Source organism: Aplidium turbinatum, chromosome 16 (genome assembly GCF_918807975.1).
Source record: "Aplidium turbinatum chromosome 16, kaAplTurb1.1, whole genome shotgun sequence".
Taxonomy (NCBI): Eukaryota; Metazoa; Chordata; class Ascidiacea; order Aplousobranchia; family Polyclinidae; genus Aplidium; species Aplidium turbinatum.
Genome location: NC_137487.1, coordinates 4,244,246 through 4,262,925, shown reverse-complemented (window position 1 = coordinate 4,262,925; position 18,680 = coordinate 4,244,246). Strand labels below are relative to the sequence as shown.

The 18,680-nt window shown below is 37.0% G+C and overlaps 1 long non-coding RNA gene across 1 annotated transcript; it reads left to right on the top strand.

The window, feature by feature from the left end:
• Nucleotides 1-7,967: 7,967 nt before the first annotated feature.
• LOC145785036 (uncharacterized) lies at nt 7,968-9,826 on the top strand. The gene is made up of 3 exons (XR_014291103.1): nt 7,968-8,111; nt 8,281-8,463; nt 9,642-9,826. It is a non-coding gene; the product is annotated as an uncharacterized LOC145785036 (long non-coding RNA).
• The last annotated feature ends 8,854 nt before the right edge of the window (nt 9,827-18,680 follow it).

Below are 18,680 nucleotides of genomic sequence, written 5' to 3'. Positions count from 1 at the left end.
TATCTAACTTAATGACAATATTCGACTTGCCACGAGTTATATAGTTAGAAGCGGGATATCCGGGGCAAAGCTAATTTTCCTGTTCTTGTCATGATCTTTGATATCTTGCTCAGTGGCTTAACGGAATATTGTTGATGGTTCCGGCAAAAAATTTACTTATTGCAGATGTCTGTTGTGCTAACATAAGTTAATTATCATGAAGTTTGTTGATTGTAATTGTCCGAATATTTATACTCAGATTAAAAAAGCTTTTTCAAGAGCTTAATTCTGACAGTTTTGCATACTTGTAAAGCAGGAGTTCTCAATAATAATAATAATGTTATGGTTTTATCTATTGTCGCTCTATAACTGCTAAGTTCTTTCAGCGACTAGGCCAGTGGCGTACGCGAGATTTTTCTCAAGAAGGGAGGAGAGCATGCGAAAGGATTTTCTAATCAAAACGAAATGAAGAAGAACAAAAAAACACGCCTATTTGCTAATAATAACTAGTAGGTCATATTGTATAAGATTAGCCTACCGTACCGCAGCTTGCATGGATGATAAGTTTTTAACAGCTAGATTACTCATGGTACCCGTTCAATTGGTCGAAAGACATTTGGTCGACAAGACATTTGGTCGACAGGACGTTTGGTCGATAGACAATTGGTCGACAAGACATTTGGTCGACAGGACATTTGGTCGACAGACAATTGGTCGACAGGACGTTTGATCGACAGACAATTGGTCGACAGGACATTTGGTCGACAGAACGATTCATTTTAGGGTTAACTAACCCTAACCTAACCCTAACCCTAACCCTAACCTAACCCTAACCTTAACCCTAACCCTAACCCTAACCCTAACCCTAACCCTAACCCTAACCCTAACCCTAACCCTAACCCTAACCTTAACCTTAACCTTAACCTTAACCCTAACCCTAACCCCAACTCTAACCCAAATGTCCTGTCGACCAAATGTCTTGTCGACCAAATGTCTGTCGACCAATTGTCTGTCGACCAAACGTCCTGTCGACCAAATGTCCTGCCGACCAAATGTCTGTCGAGCAGTTGTCTGTCGACCAAACGTCCTGTCGACCAAATGTCTGTCGACCAAATGTCTTTCGACCAATCGACCGGCCACCATTACTCATATAGATTTAGCATTAAAAACAAACAATATGATATAACACTCTTGACGCCGCATTTAATGTTTTACGTAGACGACGTAGTTGGTTTATCTAACCCAGGGGTCACCAAACTACGGCCCGCGGGCCGGAACCGGCCCGCGAACTGATTTCATCCGGCCCGCTACGTGCTGCGGAAATAACAGCTGCACTACAAACTGTTAAGGAAAAAATTTACCAAACTTTTTGTAAAGGACTGACGTTGCTGTTGAGCTACACGCAACTTGCTTGTCCTGCTAAGTGCTAAATAATGATTTTTCCATATTGTTTCTTCTTATGACACCACAAACTTTGTTGTTCAAAACACCAATGTTTGATCAGTGCGATATCTCTGTTTAGGCACATCATACCAGCCAGACTAGACATCATAAGCAGAAAAAGTTGGACAGTTTAAGTCAATAGAGATTCTAAATAGTTGTATATCTTTTCGCAATTTGGATCCGGCCCGCAGCTGTAATCTCGCAGCAATCCGGCCCTCAGAAAAAAAAGCTTTGTGACCCCTGATCTAACCCAATGAACCACGCATATTGAGGGTATCTTCAGTGGCGTATGCAGGATTTTGTTACAGGGAGTGGGAGTATTTGATATAATTTGACATTTTTAGATCAAGATTAGCCTAATGCTACTTTATATTCACCATATCTATAAGGCTTGAATAACATCTATGTGAACAGGGCGTTGTAAGCACCAACTTGCCCTCTTTCGAAATCTACTAGTGGCCCTTATGCATAGTGATGACTCTACAAAATAGAACAAGAAAGCGTTAAATTATGGCCGTAAACTGTTTTCAATAAAGAGAAAAAAGTTACAGACTAAACAACTTTATAATTTCTTAGAAAAAAATAGCCAATGTGGCGACAATTGCAGGAGCGGATCTGGAAAAATGTTGGAAAAGGACCAAAGTTTGAACAAAGCAAAATTTATAAGATAAATTTGAAAATGATAATATACTTTCGTTATTTAAAAAAGGAAAAAAAACAAAAACAATGAAACAATAGGACAAAAAAAAAACGTTCCCATCCCTAGCCACAAAATATTCTAAAAAGCCCCCAAAAAAAATGAATTCAAGGTTTTCCTCCAGACTTCCTGGCAACAGGTCTGCTTTTCAGGATTTTGACTTTTGGCTTTTATTTTTTCTTAACATTTTGCCTCAAAGAAACTGTGGTGCCTTCCAAAGATTTTTTTTACAGTAGATCTGATTTCCCTCGTATATATAAAAATTATAGGGAAGATCCAGAATCCAATGTTCAAATGATTCAAAATCTATTTTGGGCACTTACAATTTTAAATAACGTTTACTCCTTGTTTTTGCACATTTGCTTGTAGTGCCCAACACAAACTAGTTCAATCATTTTTATAACTCAACGAGCCACTTCTGCTTGTTTTCATTATTGTAATTTTTCTGACCGCAATTGAACATTTCCATTTGTGAAGTATAAAAGTTCTTGAAAAATTATAAAAGGTAAATTACGAGAAAAATGGTTGAAGAGCAGTGGCCTATACCACTCTCAAACAATAACATGCTTGCACTACACAATCACAACAACACTGAAGAAAATACACTCAGTAAAAGTAATAATCATTCAATGGGAAGTTGAAACGTTGATTCTCAAGAAATGTTGCTTTCAACTATGGTTTCTTTCCAGGCGTAGCCTTTCCTTGAAACTCCAAATCAGTCTATTAACCTATTTCAAGCGTTGTTAGGCTATATACACTAGGGTGGATTGATAAAACCTTTTTATAAAATTTTTATTAGCTTGGGGTTGGAAAACTTGCCAATTAGCCTACTACTAAAACTAATTGTGCAAAATTAAAATGTAATCTGACGAGAGCTTGATCTGCCACCAGCCACTTGAAAATTTGCAGGTACATTGCATCAAAGCTGTAGCTCAGGCCTAGACTTTGGAAGAATATAATGCAAGATCGGCTTTAAAGTGCCCCTGACAGGTTGGATCCAAGTAACCTTAGTATGTAAGTAACTTAGATGTTTCTCTTAGATCCTTTTTCAAGCATTTCCTAGCGCAGAATTATGCTAAGCGAACTTTTTAATCACCTCGAAGCTCGACTGGTTAGGGCGAAATTTATATCAAACAATTGCTCCACATTTCACTGCTCTGGGACGACTTTGGTGGTGTTACGTCATCCTGGGTGAGCGTCGTTAACGACGGACGAAACAAATGCTTTCTAGATGTAATTGGTGGATCACAGTTTGGTCGGAGTTGGTACAAGCGGTTGCTTTTTTTAAAAATTTATTGTTTTTTGCAGTTTAATAAAACTGTACTGGATACGTTCCTACAAAACCTAAAATACACTTGAAGTGAAAAATGAAGAAATCGTACAAATCATCATTCATATTCACTGTTCATAAATAAATAAAAATTTTCTTTCTCTCTCATATTGTGCCTTTAGTTGGCCATTGAAATCCGGTGTAACGGCCATCAAGACTTTGAAAATTGTTTCGGGATTCGACAAACAATGCATGACGGCAGCACATAATCCGATTGTTGCTTCTGAGAGCATCACCTTGTAGTATCCACTCCAATAGACTACTTGCCTGCAGGCAGGGCCTCTGAGAGAAATTTTCAGTAGGGGCACGAAGAGTCATTCCGGGCCCCCCTCTCACTCCGGGCCCCCTTTGTCTTTGGCAAAGCGCGTGATGTTTGCTTAGGCGTATTGCACACCATACAACATTTTCCTGCAGAATTGGTCATCTGTGCGCAATAATAGCATCAGGCTGCAATACAACTATTATTTAGTGTTTTGTGTGCATAGCCTATCATGTGATCTGTCCCTCGCTAATTTGCGTAGGCTATCCTGCATTGAATTCGTGTGTGAGTTGTTGATGCCGGTGCTGTTGAGAGGTGTCGCTTGTAGCTTACAGCTTTAATGCAAAATTTTCAAATTCATTCATTTATTTCTCTTAGATCTAGCCTATAATTAGTCCTGATGAGGACACTATGATTTGGTGTCGAAAACGTTGGATTTAGTAGTTTTTTCTTGTTTTTTTGTGTGTATAATAAAAAACGTTAAATCCACAAACGTTACTGAGTGTTATATGTATCTGGTACAACAAGTCAAGCTTTCTACCAAGGCTCAAACATAATATCTTGTCAAAACATCATCAAATTAATCGTCTGACCAATAAGCTTTCTTCATTAACTTTTGTATTCACCACATGCCTAGCAGAGGTGAACGAAGTTACTTTTTTTTGACTCGGTTCCGTTCCTGCTCCGAAAGTATTGACTCCGGCTCTTGCTCCAACTCCGAAATTCATTTTGAAGTGAAATAAGCGTGAAACTACCTTTTTCAAATAATTTTTAAAAAACACAAAAAAGCCCAAAAACACCCGAGCTTTTTAAAAAAAAGTCCAGGTTTTTCTCAACCCTGCTTTTGCTTCCCTATGTCCCCCCTCCCCCCGAACAGGAGAAAAAACAACTTTTACAATTTAATTTTGGGTGCTTTAAAACGGAACATTTTTGCACGTAAAGCATTAAATCACCACTTTGGGCCCCTAATTTGCGCGCAATGCACTCAATTACTTTTCCGGGCCCTTTTGCTACATTAAGGGCCTCCCAGGACTAAATTTAATAGGATAACAACTTTTATGCTTGAATTTAGTCATTTAGGGTGGTTTTAACCATCATTTTTTCGCGTAAAGTATAAAATCACAATTTCGGGCCTCCCAACAACCACAGGCCTGGGCCCTCAAGGGTACGCCGTACCCTCAGTACCCCCCTCTCATAGGCCCTACCTGCAGGCAACTAACCGATAGCCTACTGCCTGCAAGGAAATAAAATCATTTCTTTTAGTGTGTATTCTTTACCGTTTAGCGTATCTTTAGCCTAATGTAGCATCCTTACTCGTTTGATAAGTCTCCGTTTTCTCCCTTCGGTTTATTGCTTTATCTCCAGTTCTTCCTGCTCCTCGTAAAGAAAGTCCACAGAACTGCAGGATGTAAGTGTGCCTCAGAATCGGTCAAATTTGGGTACGTTTTTGCAAACGTTGTTGTTTAAAAGTGCTGGAATCATCATCAGCAACAGATTGCATCTGTGCTTTTATAGATGGTATGGCAGATTTCTTCAAAATGTAAAGTTTGCTCAAGCTCATTTTTACTTGAGTAGTGTTAACAAAATCATCTCCAGTGAAGTGAACATATACGACTAGTTTTGTATGGTCCATCCCACTTTCGAACGCTTGAAGAAAACTTTGACCATTTTCATCTCAGCACTGGTTTGTGGGAAAGCGTGAAAAGATAGCACATGGTCTTTGTCACTGACACTGTCACATAAACAGCAATTACCTCAACCATAAATTAAGGGTACTGTTTGTGAGATACTGTTGTTACACTGAAAATGGCTATAGCCAGATTAGGACAAATAAAAGATTATCAAAATTGTAGCCTTACAGGAGTTTAAAAAAACTGCAATTTTAATTGAATTGAGATGCTGTTTGATAAAATAAACTCAACCTATTTGATCTAAACTTGATAGCAATAATAAGTTGACTTTTTCATTTCGGTAATTCTCATTTTACACATGCTTTAGAGTTAGACCAACAGAGCCCCACACATTCACGTTTTTCTGTAGTCGTACCATACCTTACCAAGTCACCACAGAGAAAGAATGTATGCTTCTCACCCATGGTGACATCACAGCGGTGTTGCCGTTTTAATTTCGCAATTGAATAAGTGCCAGATTAGCCGAAAGTGAACGAAAGTTTGCAAGCGTGTTACTTAGTAGCCTGTTGATATTTTTTACGATTTTCTGGTCAGGGAAGTTTGTTAGTGTTATCTTTTTGGTATCATTGGTAAATCTAGCGAATTTATTTACCTGTCAGAGGCACTTTAAATCCGTGTGTTGCCGAAAAACAAAATTGATCTGTACAAAACAAACTTTTTTTCGTTTGTTTTTGTTTAATAAACAAAGGGTTTATTAAGTAGTAAACACTAATACCACGTGCTAATTTCCTGTTTGCGTAACCATTATGATATGGGCTAAGTGTGAGTTAGGCTCCTTCACTTTAAATACGCCATTTGTATTCTTTAGCGCGTGCATAAGTGGTTTCGTTTCATTTTAAAAATCATGCAAATAAGACATGAAACTCAGAAACGTGGCTCAACATTACACCCGCATAGATCACTGCCTAGGTTTATTTTTGCTCTGATACTGAAAATATCAATAGTGTCTGAACTGACAATGTTATCTAATTTTGTTATCTGGTAAATGTCCATGCACACTAGACCAGTTCAAAAATCTGAAATTTTCAAATTTTTTAGCCTCTCGCATTGTTTTCCATGATTTTGACCATGAGAAATCAGAAAATGACAATTATTTTGCTCTCAGATAAAGGGATGCCCTGCCTCAAGAGGACTAAACATTTCCATTTTAGCCCCAATCACCCACTTTTTGATCTGTTAAGCCATGAACCTGACGGTTGAACCCTTTATTTTAACTGAAAACACTTTGATCTAATGCCTTACTAATAGCTCTCAAGTGAAAATTAACTTTTCGATATTTGGCATAATTTTATGAAGAGCAGTGGCATTAAAAAGCATCACTTACCCTCAGGTATTTTGCTTATTTCAGGCAACTTATACACATCTTTTGAAATTTCTCAATGGATCTAGTCTGATAGAAAAAGACTTCAAATTTACTTGTGAGGATGACGTGAATATGAGGTCATAAATTCCATAATAACGTAATCTCAAAATTTGAACTTGCACAATAATGATCTATTAGAGGGCAAAAAATCAACACATTAATCTGTGAGACAACACAGTAAAATTAGTATATTGCGTTATTGCTACTTGAGCGACTATTCGTGTCAAATTGCAAGAGTTAAAAATAATTGAATTGTGCAAAATAACAAAGAACACTACACTTTCGAAGAAAAAGGCTATCTTACATGAATGAATGCTAAAAATGTGATGCTGCGCATCTACTGTAAATGGATACATAAACTAAACAAAAAAACATGATATAAAATGCAAATAATTTGCAGATTAGTAAATTCAGTAAATTTCTAAAAATACTGACAATGGTATTTTCAATCAAGATCTTGCTTCAAAATGGTCAATACTCTTTTAAGTGATAGCTAACATAAAAACAAAAAGTGAATTAAAAGTAAACATTTTAAAAAGTTTTCTGCTACTTAAGACCAGTTTGGTGTCAAACAGCTGAATGTTAGTCTGTGAATTTCGGAGAACACAGGTTAATGACAAAGAATTAAAGTGAATGTTGTTTTACCAGAGGTTGGTGTGATGACAGGCTCTACTGCTACCCAGCGGCTGTCGAAAGTACAATCTACACGATTTCATCAGGCCATTGTATGGTGAAAACGACATAAATTCACAAAACAAGACGTCAATAAAATTTTATTACAGCTCTGAACACTTGTTATGGATGAACGTTAGCACAGAGATGTATGCGGTAACTGTTAGTATTTTCTTTCAATCGAATAAAAAATTTAACAGTATATATGTGAGACGACCATTTATTAGGTTTTGCTGACACGGAGTAAGTCAAAAGGTGCAAACAGAGAAAACAACCATTGGTAATACAGGCCGAGCAAAGAAACCATGATGTAGAAAAAAATGTAAAATAAACCTAAATTTACACCATTAGGTTCTGCTTCACCAATATTGAAATATGTTGAAATGAGCTTCCGGATAAATTGTTTATGTTCAATCCGTCATATTTCCTCCTGAACTATCAACAATTGTCCGTGCAGTTGTTGTTTAGCTACCGAACGAGATATCAATGATCATGACAGGAACAGGAAAATTAGTTTTGCTCCGAACATACCGCTTCTAGCTATATATAACTCGTGGCAAGTGGAATATTGTCATAAAGTTAAATACAAAACTATCGACAATGAATAAGTTGGTTGTGTTCGCTTTGCTCTTTGCCGTGCTACTTCTGTCTGCGGAAGCAACAAGAAGAAGAAGAAGGTTTGTAACATGTAACTAAAATTAGTTTTTTTATTAATTTGTTTAAACCCCACATTGCCTTATTAGGCTACTAAACTACACAATGAGGTTTGTAGCATTTGCATAAAATTATTTTGGTAAAATGCCACATATGATGGCATTTCCTAATTACTGAACTCCTATTTTTCAGACGGTCTTGCTTGTCAGGATGCCTACGAATACGGTGCCATAGATCCAATCTTAATTGTATCATAGGACGAGGCATATGTCTTCGTAACTGCCGCCGCCGAGGTGATGAAGAAGGAGATTGGTTGGAAGAGGATTCCCAAGATGATGCCGACGCTGATGAGGGTTATTAACCAACACATGTTTGGTAAGTTTGGAAATAGTGAAACAGTTGTTTTTCATATACATCTGTTCAACTTGTAAATGAATGAACCAGAGATATCCCAAGATGCGGTCAGGCTTGTCACAATCTGTAGACTTTTGAAGGTTTGTGCTAACAGTCAAACTAAAAAATTTAAAGGTAACATTTTACGATCTGTCGCTACATCACTTCAATGATAAATTTTGAAACTTTTCGTTACAAAATAATTGAAACACTTGATCTTACAGACTTTCACTCATCCATTGCATGTTCGCGTTGCTCTAACCTAGTGGTTATTTACCCTCTGTCTAGTGATTCGTAACCGTTTTAAAAAAATCACCGCTCTAAAGCGCTTTCAAAGCATCCACTGCCTAGCGCAGCGAGTACATTATTACCTGAAACTCTTTTTGCTGAGTGGCAAGTACGAATCTTCTTCGATTTATTCTTCCTTCGATGTGACCCAACTTAGCCATCGGACAATACAAGTTGACGGACAATAATTCACGAAATATGAAACAGTTTTAGAATTGTTGCTTCAAACATTCCATAAAAATAAAATTGTTAAACCTAACGTTGCTTTAAAGTTGGAACTATGTTTAGTTAGTGAAAACCTCAAGCAATTTTATAAACTGTATACTTAGAAACTTTAGATCTAACAAGCAATAAACTTGATGAAAGTTGATAAAATGCTGCGATGTCATGAAACGTTTATAGTAAATGAACTACGTCACAATGATATAACACTGGTCTTTCACCACAACAAAATATGTGAAAAGAAAAAGTTAAATTTAGATTTAGGCTACATTTCTTAAGTTAACAAAATGGGTTCTTGGAATGCTCAACATCAGACGAAAAAGCTTCTTGAAAAACTTCATCCCACAAGCAACTTCAAATACTTGTAGATGTTTTGAATTATTTGTGCAAACTTTGTTACTGAGGTTATGCAATTGATTGAGTTTCGCTTATCGCAACATGATCGCTAGCATTATAAATTTTATTACTGAGATTGATCGAATTTTTGTGGTCTGCACAATATTCCATCCGCTAGATACCGCCAAGTGTCGTACAGAACACTCACCTCAGCTACATAGCCAATTGTCCAATTGTAGACCACTGGGCTTTTGGAAAAGCAACTACATATCTTTGGATTAAACATTAACGACAGTTTATGTTGTTTTATCTAGAAATTGGAATGACATTGGAAAAAAAAGCTTCAGAACATGGAAATCATTTTCACACTCTGCAATAGGCCTATACAAATACTCATAAGAATACTTGAAAAATTCTTTACGAAAAATTCTAATGTACTGCTGTACAATTTGTGCTTAGAGAAAATAAAATCATGTCATTCACAAAGTGTGTCTTGAAAAGTTGAAGATATCGCGAAAAATCTTGTTTATCGGATTGATAAAAAAACACTTCTTTTTTTAATAAAGCACAATGTTATATTTTAATTTAAACCAAGCTGGTTGATTTGTTTCAACAACTTTCAACACGCTTTCACGCGATAGTTGTTAGATATTGCGAATCATTTTATTAAAATATAGCATCGGAAAAAAGTTCGATGTTTTTCCCACAAGCAGGCAAGGCATAACAATAAAAACAGGAATGAGCATTATAAGAATAAATTTCACATATTTCTATATAGTTTAACCCATTTAAATCCGCCATAAGTTTCCGTTGCTCTTCTTAGGTGATACTTCAGCCACAAAGCTGTCATGTTATAAATTTTTAGGTATATTAAAAAAATTTGGTGATTTTTGCTTTTTTGATGCATTTTTTGTTTGCCTTTTGAAAGTACACCGGCCACGTGGTGTTTATTTCGGTAGAAATTAGTCAAATCTTCTTGAAGGACGTTTCAAAATGATTGTATAAACAAATTATATTTACGGTAACCATCGGCGTAGCTAGTGGGAGGGCGGTCCTTCCCAGTGAGCACCCCCCCCCCCCCGGTCGGCAGCTTGTGGGCGGCAGAATTTTTGGCAGCATTGGCAGCAGTGACCGAGTGGTTAGCGCGTTGGGCTCGCGGTCGAGAGCCTGCATGTTCGACTCCAGCCACCCGCACTTGCTGTTGTTTCTCTGGGCAAGAAACTTCACGACAATTGCCTCTGCCCAGTGATCGATTTCGAGTAATGGGTAGTAGCAAATTTAAGTCATAAGTAGAGTAGATAACCGGAAACAGACATTGCCGTCGGCTGCAGCGTGGGTCAGGTGTATGTTGAAAGGCTGGTTGCTTAGAAACTTTAGATTTCTAAGCAACCACAAGAAACACCGATGCATAGCGCTCAAGTCCGCTTTCCCGCAATGCAGGATAAAGATAAACAAACAAAACAAAAAACATTTTTACATGTAAACGAAAAAGCATAGTAAAAATATTTTTTGAAACCTTCGGCTTGAATTCTATTTGCTCGCTCCTACTTCAATCAATCAGGGGTGGAAAAAGCATGGTGAGTCCCGGGCGGCACAGACCTTATCTATACGCCACTGACAGTAACAACTCATTTTCTCGATCAGTTTGGAAATTAAATTTAAATTTCATTAAAATTAACAAGCATCATATAATGCGAATAAACAATGATACGCTTGTGCTGGTAGCACAGTATGCTTTTGTTTGCTGTGATAAGGCACAAAGCAATTAATGTGTAAACCACTGTCATACTTTCTACACTTCCGCTGTACTTTCCCACTGCTGACTGCACAGCGCACTTGAGCCTTGTAGGATATTACCAGATGTTTCCGCTCATCTTAAAACGGATTTCCGTTGAAGCCTTTGATCTCACCGCAAAACTTCTCTTCTTGATCGAATGGAAAGCTAGATAGTAATGATAAATTCTACGTGTAAAGTGCAGTAAATCCAGTTTTTCAAGCTCTTGCTCTTCATTGATTCCACGGTACACTTGCCTCGCGTTTTGCACTGACACATTGAGTAACAACGAAAACAGTGGCCACCATCATTTTTTCATGCCGATCCCGATTCTGAGTTTGGCAATGTTTTGATCAATGCGATCTACTCAGCCCATATACTTATTGTACATCTGAATCAGGTAAGGTTGGGGGATATCTATCTTCTTGTTTTATTTTGGCTCCATCGCTTTGCCATGCAAAAAGGAGCAACAGCTATGCAGGTGGATGCAAGTGTCACTATACTGTTGTAGTGCCACCTCGCAAGCAAAATTCCTGATTGATCGGATGCATAAGAATATGACCTACGTGGCATTTTCTTCAACTCACTTTGATTGGTCAGTGTTGTTTTGACAATACGGGTACTCCGAATGGTTCCTGTTCCACCAATATTTTTTCAGACAGGTAGTCAAGCAATGGCATCAGACCACTAGCCAACTGACTAAGCAAAAAACTCATTGACGTTTTTGCTGTTGATGATGTCATCAAATCGTGGTGTGTTGATGCTGAGTGCTACTCTCATGTGTTTGTTTTGATGTGAGGCAGGTAGGAAAATCCTAATTCTCTATTTATTCCTTTATACCTAACCCTAATAATTCAGCATTCCCGACCTCCTATAGGAACAAATCTCGCTCCCTTGAGGTGTGCGAGCACCCTCGATTAAGCAGCGGAATATTTTTCAAAATGTTTACTTTTTATTCAATTTTAATTTTTATGTTTGTTATCACTTAAAAAGAGTATTGAGCATTTTGAAACAAGAGTTTGATCGAAAATACTATTGGCAGTATCTGAATTTATTAATTTACAAATTTATTGCATTTTAAAGTCATGTTGTTTTTGTTAAGTTTATGTATCAATTTACAGTTGATTCGCAGCAGCACAATTGTAACATTCATTCATGTAAGATAGCCATTTTCTTTGAAAGTGTAGTGTTCTTTGTTATTTACACAATTCAATCTCCTGCAATTTGACACAAATAACCGGCCAAGTAGCAACAACGCAATATACTAATTTTACTGTCTTGTCTCACAGACTAATGTGACTAATCACAGACTAATGTGAGATTCACTATCTTGAGTGTGTGGCTGAGATTTTCAAATTGCACACCACATTATCTATCAATGTCCTGTATACCTACCACAAGATAGACTTGTGTACCTAACAACGCTCGATGAATACACAATCCATTGGCTGCTGAGCCTGGATGTAACAACGTGATCTGCGCAGCGGCCTCAAACGCAAGAAGAAAAAGATGTTCTAATCTTTTGCCCTCGAATAGATCATTATTGTTCAAGTTCAAATTGTAAGATGACGTCATTATGGCTTTTTATGACCTTGTAATGACGTCATCGTCACAATTAAATCTGAGGTCTCTTTCTATCAGACTAGATCCATTGACAAATTTCAAAAGATGTGTATAGCTTGCCTGAAATAAGCAAATAGCCTGGTGGTAAGTGATGCTTCTTAATGACCCCGCACTTCTCAAAATTATGCCAAATATCGAAAAGTTAAGTTTCACTTGAGAGCTATCAGTAAGGCATAAGATCAAACTGTTTTCAGTTAAAATAAAGGGTTCATCCGTCAGGATTACGACTTAATAGATCAGAAGTGGGTGATTTTTGAACATTTTCAAAAATTTGCTGGATTTTTGAAATGTAACGAAGTCACTTATGCACGTTTTAATAAATACAAATGGCGTATTTGAAGTGAAGTAGCCTAACTCACACTTAGCCCACATCATAATGGTTACGAAAAAAAGAAATTAGCACGTGGTATTAGTGTTTAATACTTAATAAACCCTTTATTCATTAAACAAAACACAAACCAAAGTTTGTTTTGTCCGAACCTGAACTTTTTTCGGCAACGCAAGGATTTAAAATCCATCTTGCATTATACTTTTCCAAGGTCTAGGCCTGAGCTACAGCTTTGGTGTAGTGCATCGCACCTTTCCTTTGTTGGTATGATTGTAACAGTGGCCTATGACCAAAGAAATAATAATGTAAAAAATCACATGGGGAGAATTACAAGAAACAAAAACGCAAAGATGGATCTGCAACATTAAATAGCGTTGATATGGTCCAGCTACTTTTTTTTGGCCCAAGATGATTTTTGAGGCCAGTAACTTTTTCAAGGGGCCTGGGAACTTAAACTACCACAGCATATTGTTTAGATACAGTATAATGCGTTGTTTGTAGACTTGTCTTGATTTAAGATCCGAAGATCTCATTGCTACCGGGTCCAAATTATCCTCTCAACGGCCCTGGCAACAACAGGCCACAAGAGATCCAGTACACCAGCTCAGGCACTCTATATGCCAACTTGGCTTGCCAAAAGCAGAGGATGTCTTACGACTCGATTAACCGTCTCCGTTGGTTTGGACCTGTTGAGAGGAGAGCAACGGATGGATTAACCATTGCCGAGATGTACTAGTTCTTAGCACGAAGGCCCAATGAATGAATCAAGGTTCCAATTTTAGTTCATGTATAAAGTTAATTTTTCGCTAATGTGTGTAAAGAGGTAATTAAGTTGGTTACAAATTTGTTCAGGATTTTCGTAGGAATTGTTTTTGTACGGTATAAAGTTCATTAAAAAGAGCATTTTTTTTCAAGAATTTGGATTACAGATTTCCTTGTTTTTGATGAATCGTGTTTTTGTTCTTTGAAGTGCTGCTTTATAATATTTGTTTGAAGTGCTGCTTTATAATATTTGTTTGAAGTGCTGCTTTATAATATTTCTTTGAAGTGCTGCTTTATAATATATAATAATATTAGGACCCGGAATGGTTTCATGGAAACGTGGAACTAAGAAAACACGAGTATTCTTTAGTGCTAATTTGTTTACATTTAGGCCTATGTTGTTTGGAAGCTCCAGGCTCCAAATTGTCATCTCAAAGGATTTGATGGTGAGAGGCACAATTTGGGTTCTTTAAATTGCGTCGATGTATTATCCACAGCAATTCCAACCTTGTTCATTTAACTGCCATCGTCCTGATATGATAACGCTTCCCATGTATCCACCTCAATCAACCATCCAAGTAGGTGTTCTAGCAATTGAAGCGTTTAGAACGAAAAGTGACTAAGTCACATTTTCACTCGAATTGAGTTAAGTACAAAAACGTATTGCTTTCATTGTCCTTTGTCACCAGACACAAAAATATTTTGGTATAAAGGTTGCTAAGCCATCATTTTCGAATACAGGTTTTGAACGGAAAGGTAATTTTTTCTTCTAAAAGTAACTAAGTCACTTTGTTTTTGTATAAAAGTAGCTAAGTCAAATTCAAAGAGTTCCAAATTTTACAGCAACAAGTTTTGTGGTTATTTTTCGAAGTTTAATTATTTTAATTACCTTTAATGGGATCCTACTAAACATCGCAAGGAAGCACAAGGATCTATCCCAAAGCCTAACCTTTACCCTAACCTTTACTTCTAGTTCTTTGCAGGTTTTCTTTGTAGTATTTTCCTTGCGGTGTTTAGTAAGACCGCCTTTAATGCATTTTAGGAGCGACTGACTTAAACAATGATATTATTCAAGGGCATTGCTATTTGCTTATTCCCTAAATTTTGTTTTGTCGCTCTTTGCAATAAAAGTGCTTAAGTCCATCATTTGTCTAAAAGTGCCTAAGTCCAGCAATTTTGAAGAAAAGTGCATAAGTCCAAAAAAGAATATTATCAATATTTTTTGACAAGTTCAACTAAAAAATCAATTAATAGTGCAATCAGAACTAGGTTGGGGTTGTAGACACTGACATATAGTAAAAACAAAAAATTCTTTTAAATCTTGATTTTACAATGCAATTGAAAACTGTACATGTCAATATCTCCTTAGTAGTATTTTGTGACTTAGTCACTTTTCGTTCTAAACGCTTCAATTGACTTCAAGGCACCCGTTTGTCTCAACTGAGATTCAACTGCTAAACTCATCTACCAGGCTTCGTTTCATTATAACATTTCTTCCAGCTTTCCAGTGTGGTCAGGGAACGTCGTGAAGCTTGAGTAGTAAAAAGATTGACCCTCGGCCCCAGCAGCTAAAATGGCAAATAAAAAATTATAAATGATCGATAGCTTGCTTGCAGGCGGCATTGATGTCTATAGGTGACAGCACACTTTGCGGCTTCATGGCTTTTGCACCACCTTTCATAGCCTTCATCTCTATTCAATAAAGTTGAAATGCTGTTTGCTACCAATTTGTCGCTCCAACTTCATCATTCACAGAAAGGATTGGTGGTTTCAAGTATTACTTGTTTTCAATGCAAAATCAAAACAATTCAAAATAATTTTTATTCAAAAAACAAATATAGTAATGCGCCCCTCAAAGAAGTCTTACGTTGACCACTGCCCCTGTCTTTACCAAATTAAGATTAATGTTTATTTGCAATATTGTTGTGTTTGCTTTTGAAAGTGTCTTGCAGTAGACACATCAGGTATAACCATTGCAAACACATTGTCAAAATAATTACAATATGTTGTAACATAAAAAAGAAAAGTAAATGTCAGACTTGTCTGCTTGCTAAGTTGTATGATAAGATTAGCCTGATTAAAGTATGCACGCAATAAAAGCATACGAATGGCGTGTTTCAAGTCATTTACGGTAACCTGCACTTAACGTCGCGATGGTTACGGAAATAGGAAATCAGCACACGCTAAAAGTTTTTACCACTTAAAAAGTCCGTCTTTAAAACAGAAACTTCCGCAACGAAAGTTTGTTTTGTACAGACAGAAACTTGATTTGCGGCGACGCTGTTTTGAAATCAATTTTGTGTCATAGTTTTCGAAAGATTTATTGCGTCTGTGTGACATTTGACTCTAAACTTTGAAACTGCATATTTTTGGCAGCCGATTTTAGCACGAATTGACATAGATACCCACTGGTGTTTCGCCAATAAGGCTGGGCTCATCAGTACCGCACCACCACGCTACAGTACTTTAGACTCGCAAACCAGTTTTCAATTACCGCTCTGCATTTCACTGGTGTCTTGTCTAAGCTTTAGCTTGCTTCAATTTCCACCGTTTTTTGGGACAACTTGCTTAAATTTGTACATGATCAACTTGACTTGATTGGTTAGTTTCAGCCTGACAAAACCTTTAAAAAGTTATTCTTGGGGTTTGAACTGCTGACACAGGGCCGGTTACCGAGATTGATAGAGTGAAGTTTCCGATTGTCAAAATCTTGTTGTTTGTAAAATATTCTATCCACTAGATGCCGCTACAAGGGAATACGTTGCTCAAGCGCACGCTTCACCAGCACTGCTTGATCTTGTGGTTTCTTTGTTCACCTAGTCAACTTGAGCTAGCACAATGGCTCTCAACCGGGGTGCCGCGGCACCCAAAGGTGCCATTTACGTTTCACAAAGGTACCGCAAGTTATTAGAGTAACGTTATCAAATATGCGCCCAGATATTAACCCTTACGAGGTTGGGCTCCCTGGAGTCTTGTTCAGTTTGGGGGGGGGGGGGGCTGTCGATTCTTCTTATGCTTTAGGAGTGATATCTCTGTTATTTTTTAAGGTACGGCTTCAAACTTTGGGATTCACTTTGTAAAATTATTCACGCTGAGCATATCCGAAAATTAAACCTATGTGAATTTTAGAACTGCTCATAGACGTTGAAATGTTGAGGTGACTTATGACTTTTGGATTATTTTGCGATTAAAGCATTTGTAGCGTGAGTTTACACATTATTTTTTGGTAGAGTAATTAAGAACATGCATTGCCATGTTGTGATTAAATTTTTTTTACATAATCTCAATTTGAATCTATATTTTTCATGCAAAATAATAACTTTTCCCACGCTCAAAATAAAGCTCGCTTCTTGACTAAAAGAACAATGCTTCATCGATTACATGCAGTAATGAGATTTCTGAACGCGTGTCACACCAATTTGGATTATGATCTTGTGACCTCGGTTCCAAGAACAGCAACTCCTACGCTTTATTAACAAATGTAAACCAGCTGAAGAAGCAGGGTGGCGTTTATCAAATACTATTATGTAATCCACGAAACGAATGGAAGATCATGCAACAAAAAAAGCGGTTTAAATGCAATGTATTGTAGTTGCAACAGCGTCTCTCAATGTAAGTTCAATGTGAACTCGGCTACATACAAGGCTAGTACTAGGAGTAAGATTACCCGATAAAGTCGATGATGCTTTACATAAACAGAAGTCAGAAAGAAATTCAAAATAAAACAGTTACGGTTCATTAATTAACAGAACGTCACAACGCTTTTCATCAAAAGGAAAATCTGTAATGCCTCGGGTCATTTTCTTGTAGATTCAATAAGCTCTCTAAGATTCATATGCCACACACTAAAATCCAAACAATATTTAGATTTATTCAAAGTAGTATTTATTATGCGTCAAATCATTGTGAACCTGGAGAAATACTTTACAAAGAATTAGCTGCCTTTTTTTTTTGCCTAATGGGCGTTTATGCGATAAAAATGTCAGTTTGGCAGCAAAATATTGATAAGTATTTTGATTTGGTTACAGCAATACCGGACTGCAGCAATTGGCACAAGGCTCTTGCAGCAACGTTTTTCAACTTGATTCAATAGTAAAGCAACCTGTGTTCTGTCAGGTTATGTACACACAAATTCAGAAATATTTAAGAATATGCAATGAGGCACATTGAAATTACAAGTGGCTGCACATTTACAGTTCGATAATACGAGAAATTGAATACAACGCTAATACAATCATTTCGACGTGGATTCAACATTGCAAGACGATGTAAACATGCGCGGGTTTGCAATTAGATTACTTCTCTTCTGTCCTTGTTTGTATAAAAGTCATAAAATCAGTCGTTGTATCCGTGCTAATATTCAGCTATGCTCAAACTGCATTATATTGATATTTTCTAAATAGAAAATGGATTTATAAAATATGAATACAATACTGTTTCAGCATATAAAAATGCTGAATTTTACATCGAGTATTACGATTAGTTTTATGACCCACGTTTTATACAAAAAAGGATAGATGATTTTGATAAGCAATCTAATTGCAAAACCGAGCATGTTTACAAGTATTCAACGTCTTGATATGTTGAATCAACGTAAAAATAGCTATCTGTCTAATAAAAGGAAAAAAGGAAAATCTCTCATTGAGCTCCGCGTTTTATTTAGGCTGTGGTTGAAGCCAAAGTTTATAAAACCGCAATCATTCAAATAGTTTATTCTGCGCAAAAGCAAACTTGACATACTCGTATGGAATGTGCAGGGCATAAAGGCTTTTCACAGCATTGACATTGGCCACGGTTTTTTGGTAGTTTATTTTTTGTGGCTTTGGCACCTTCTCAATAAGCAAACGCAGTAGTTGTCCACCGTGG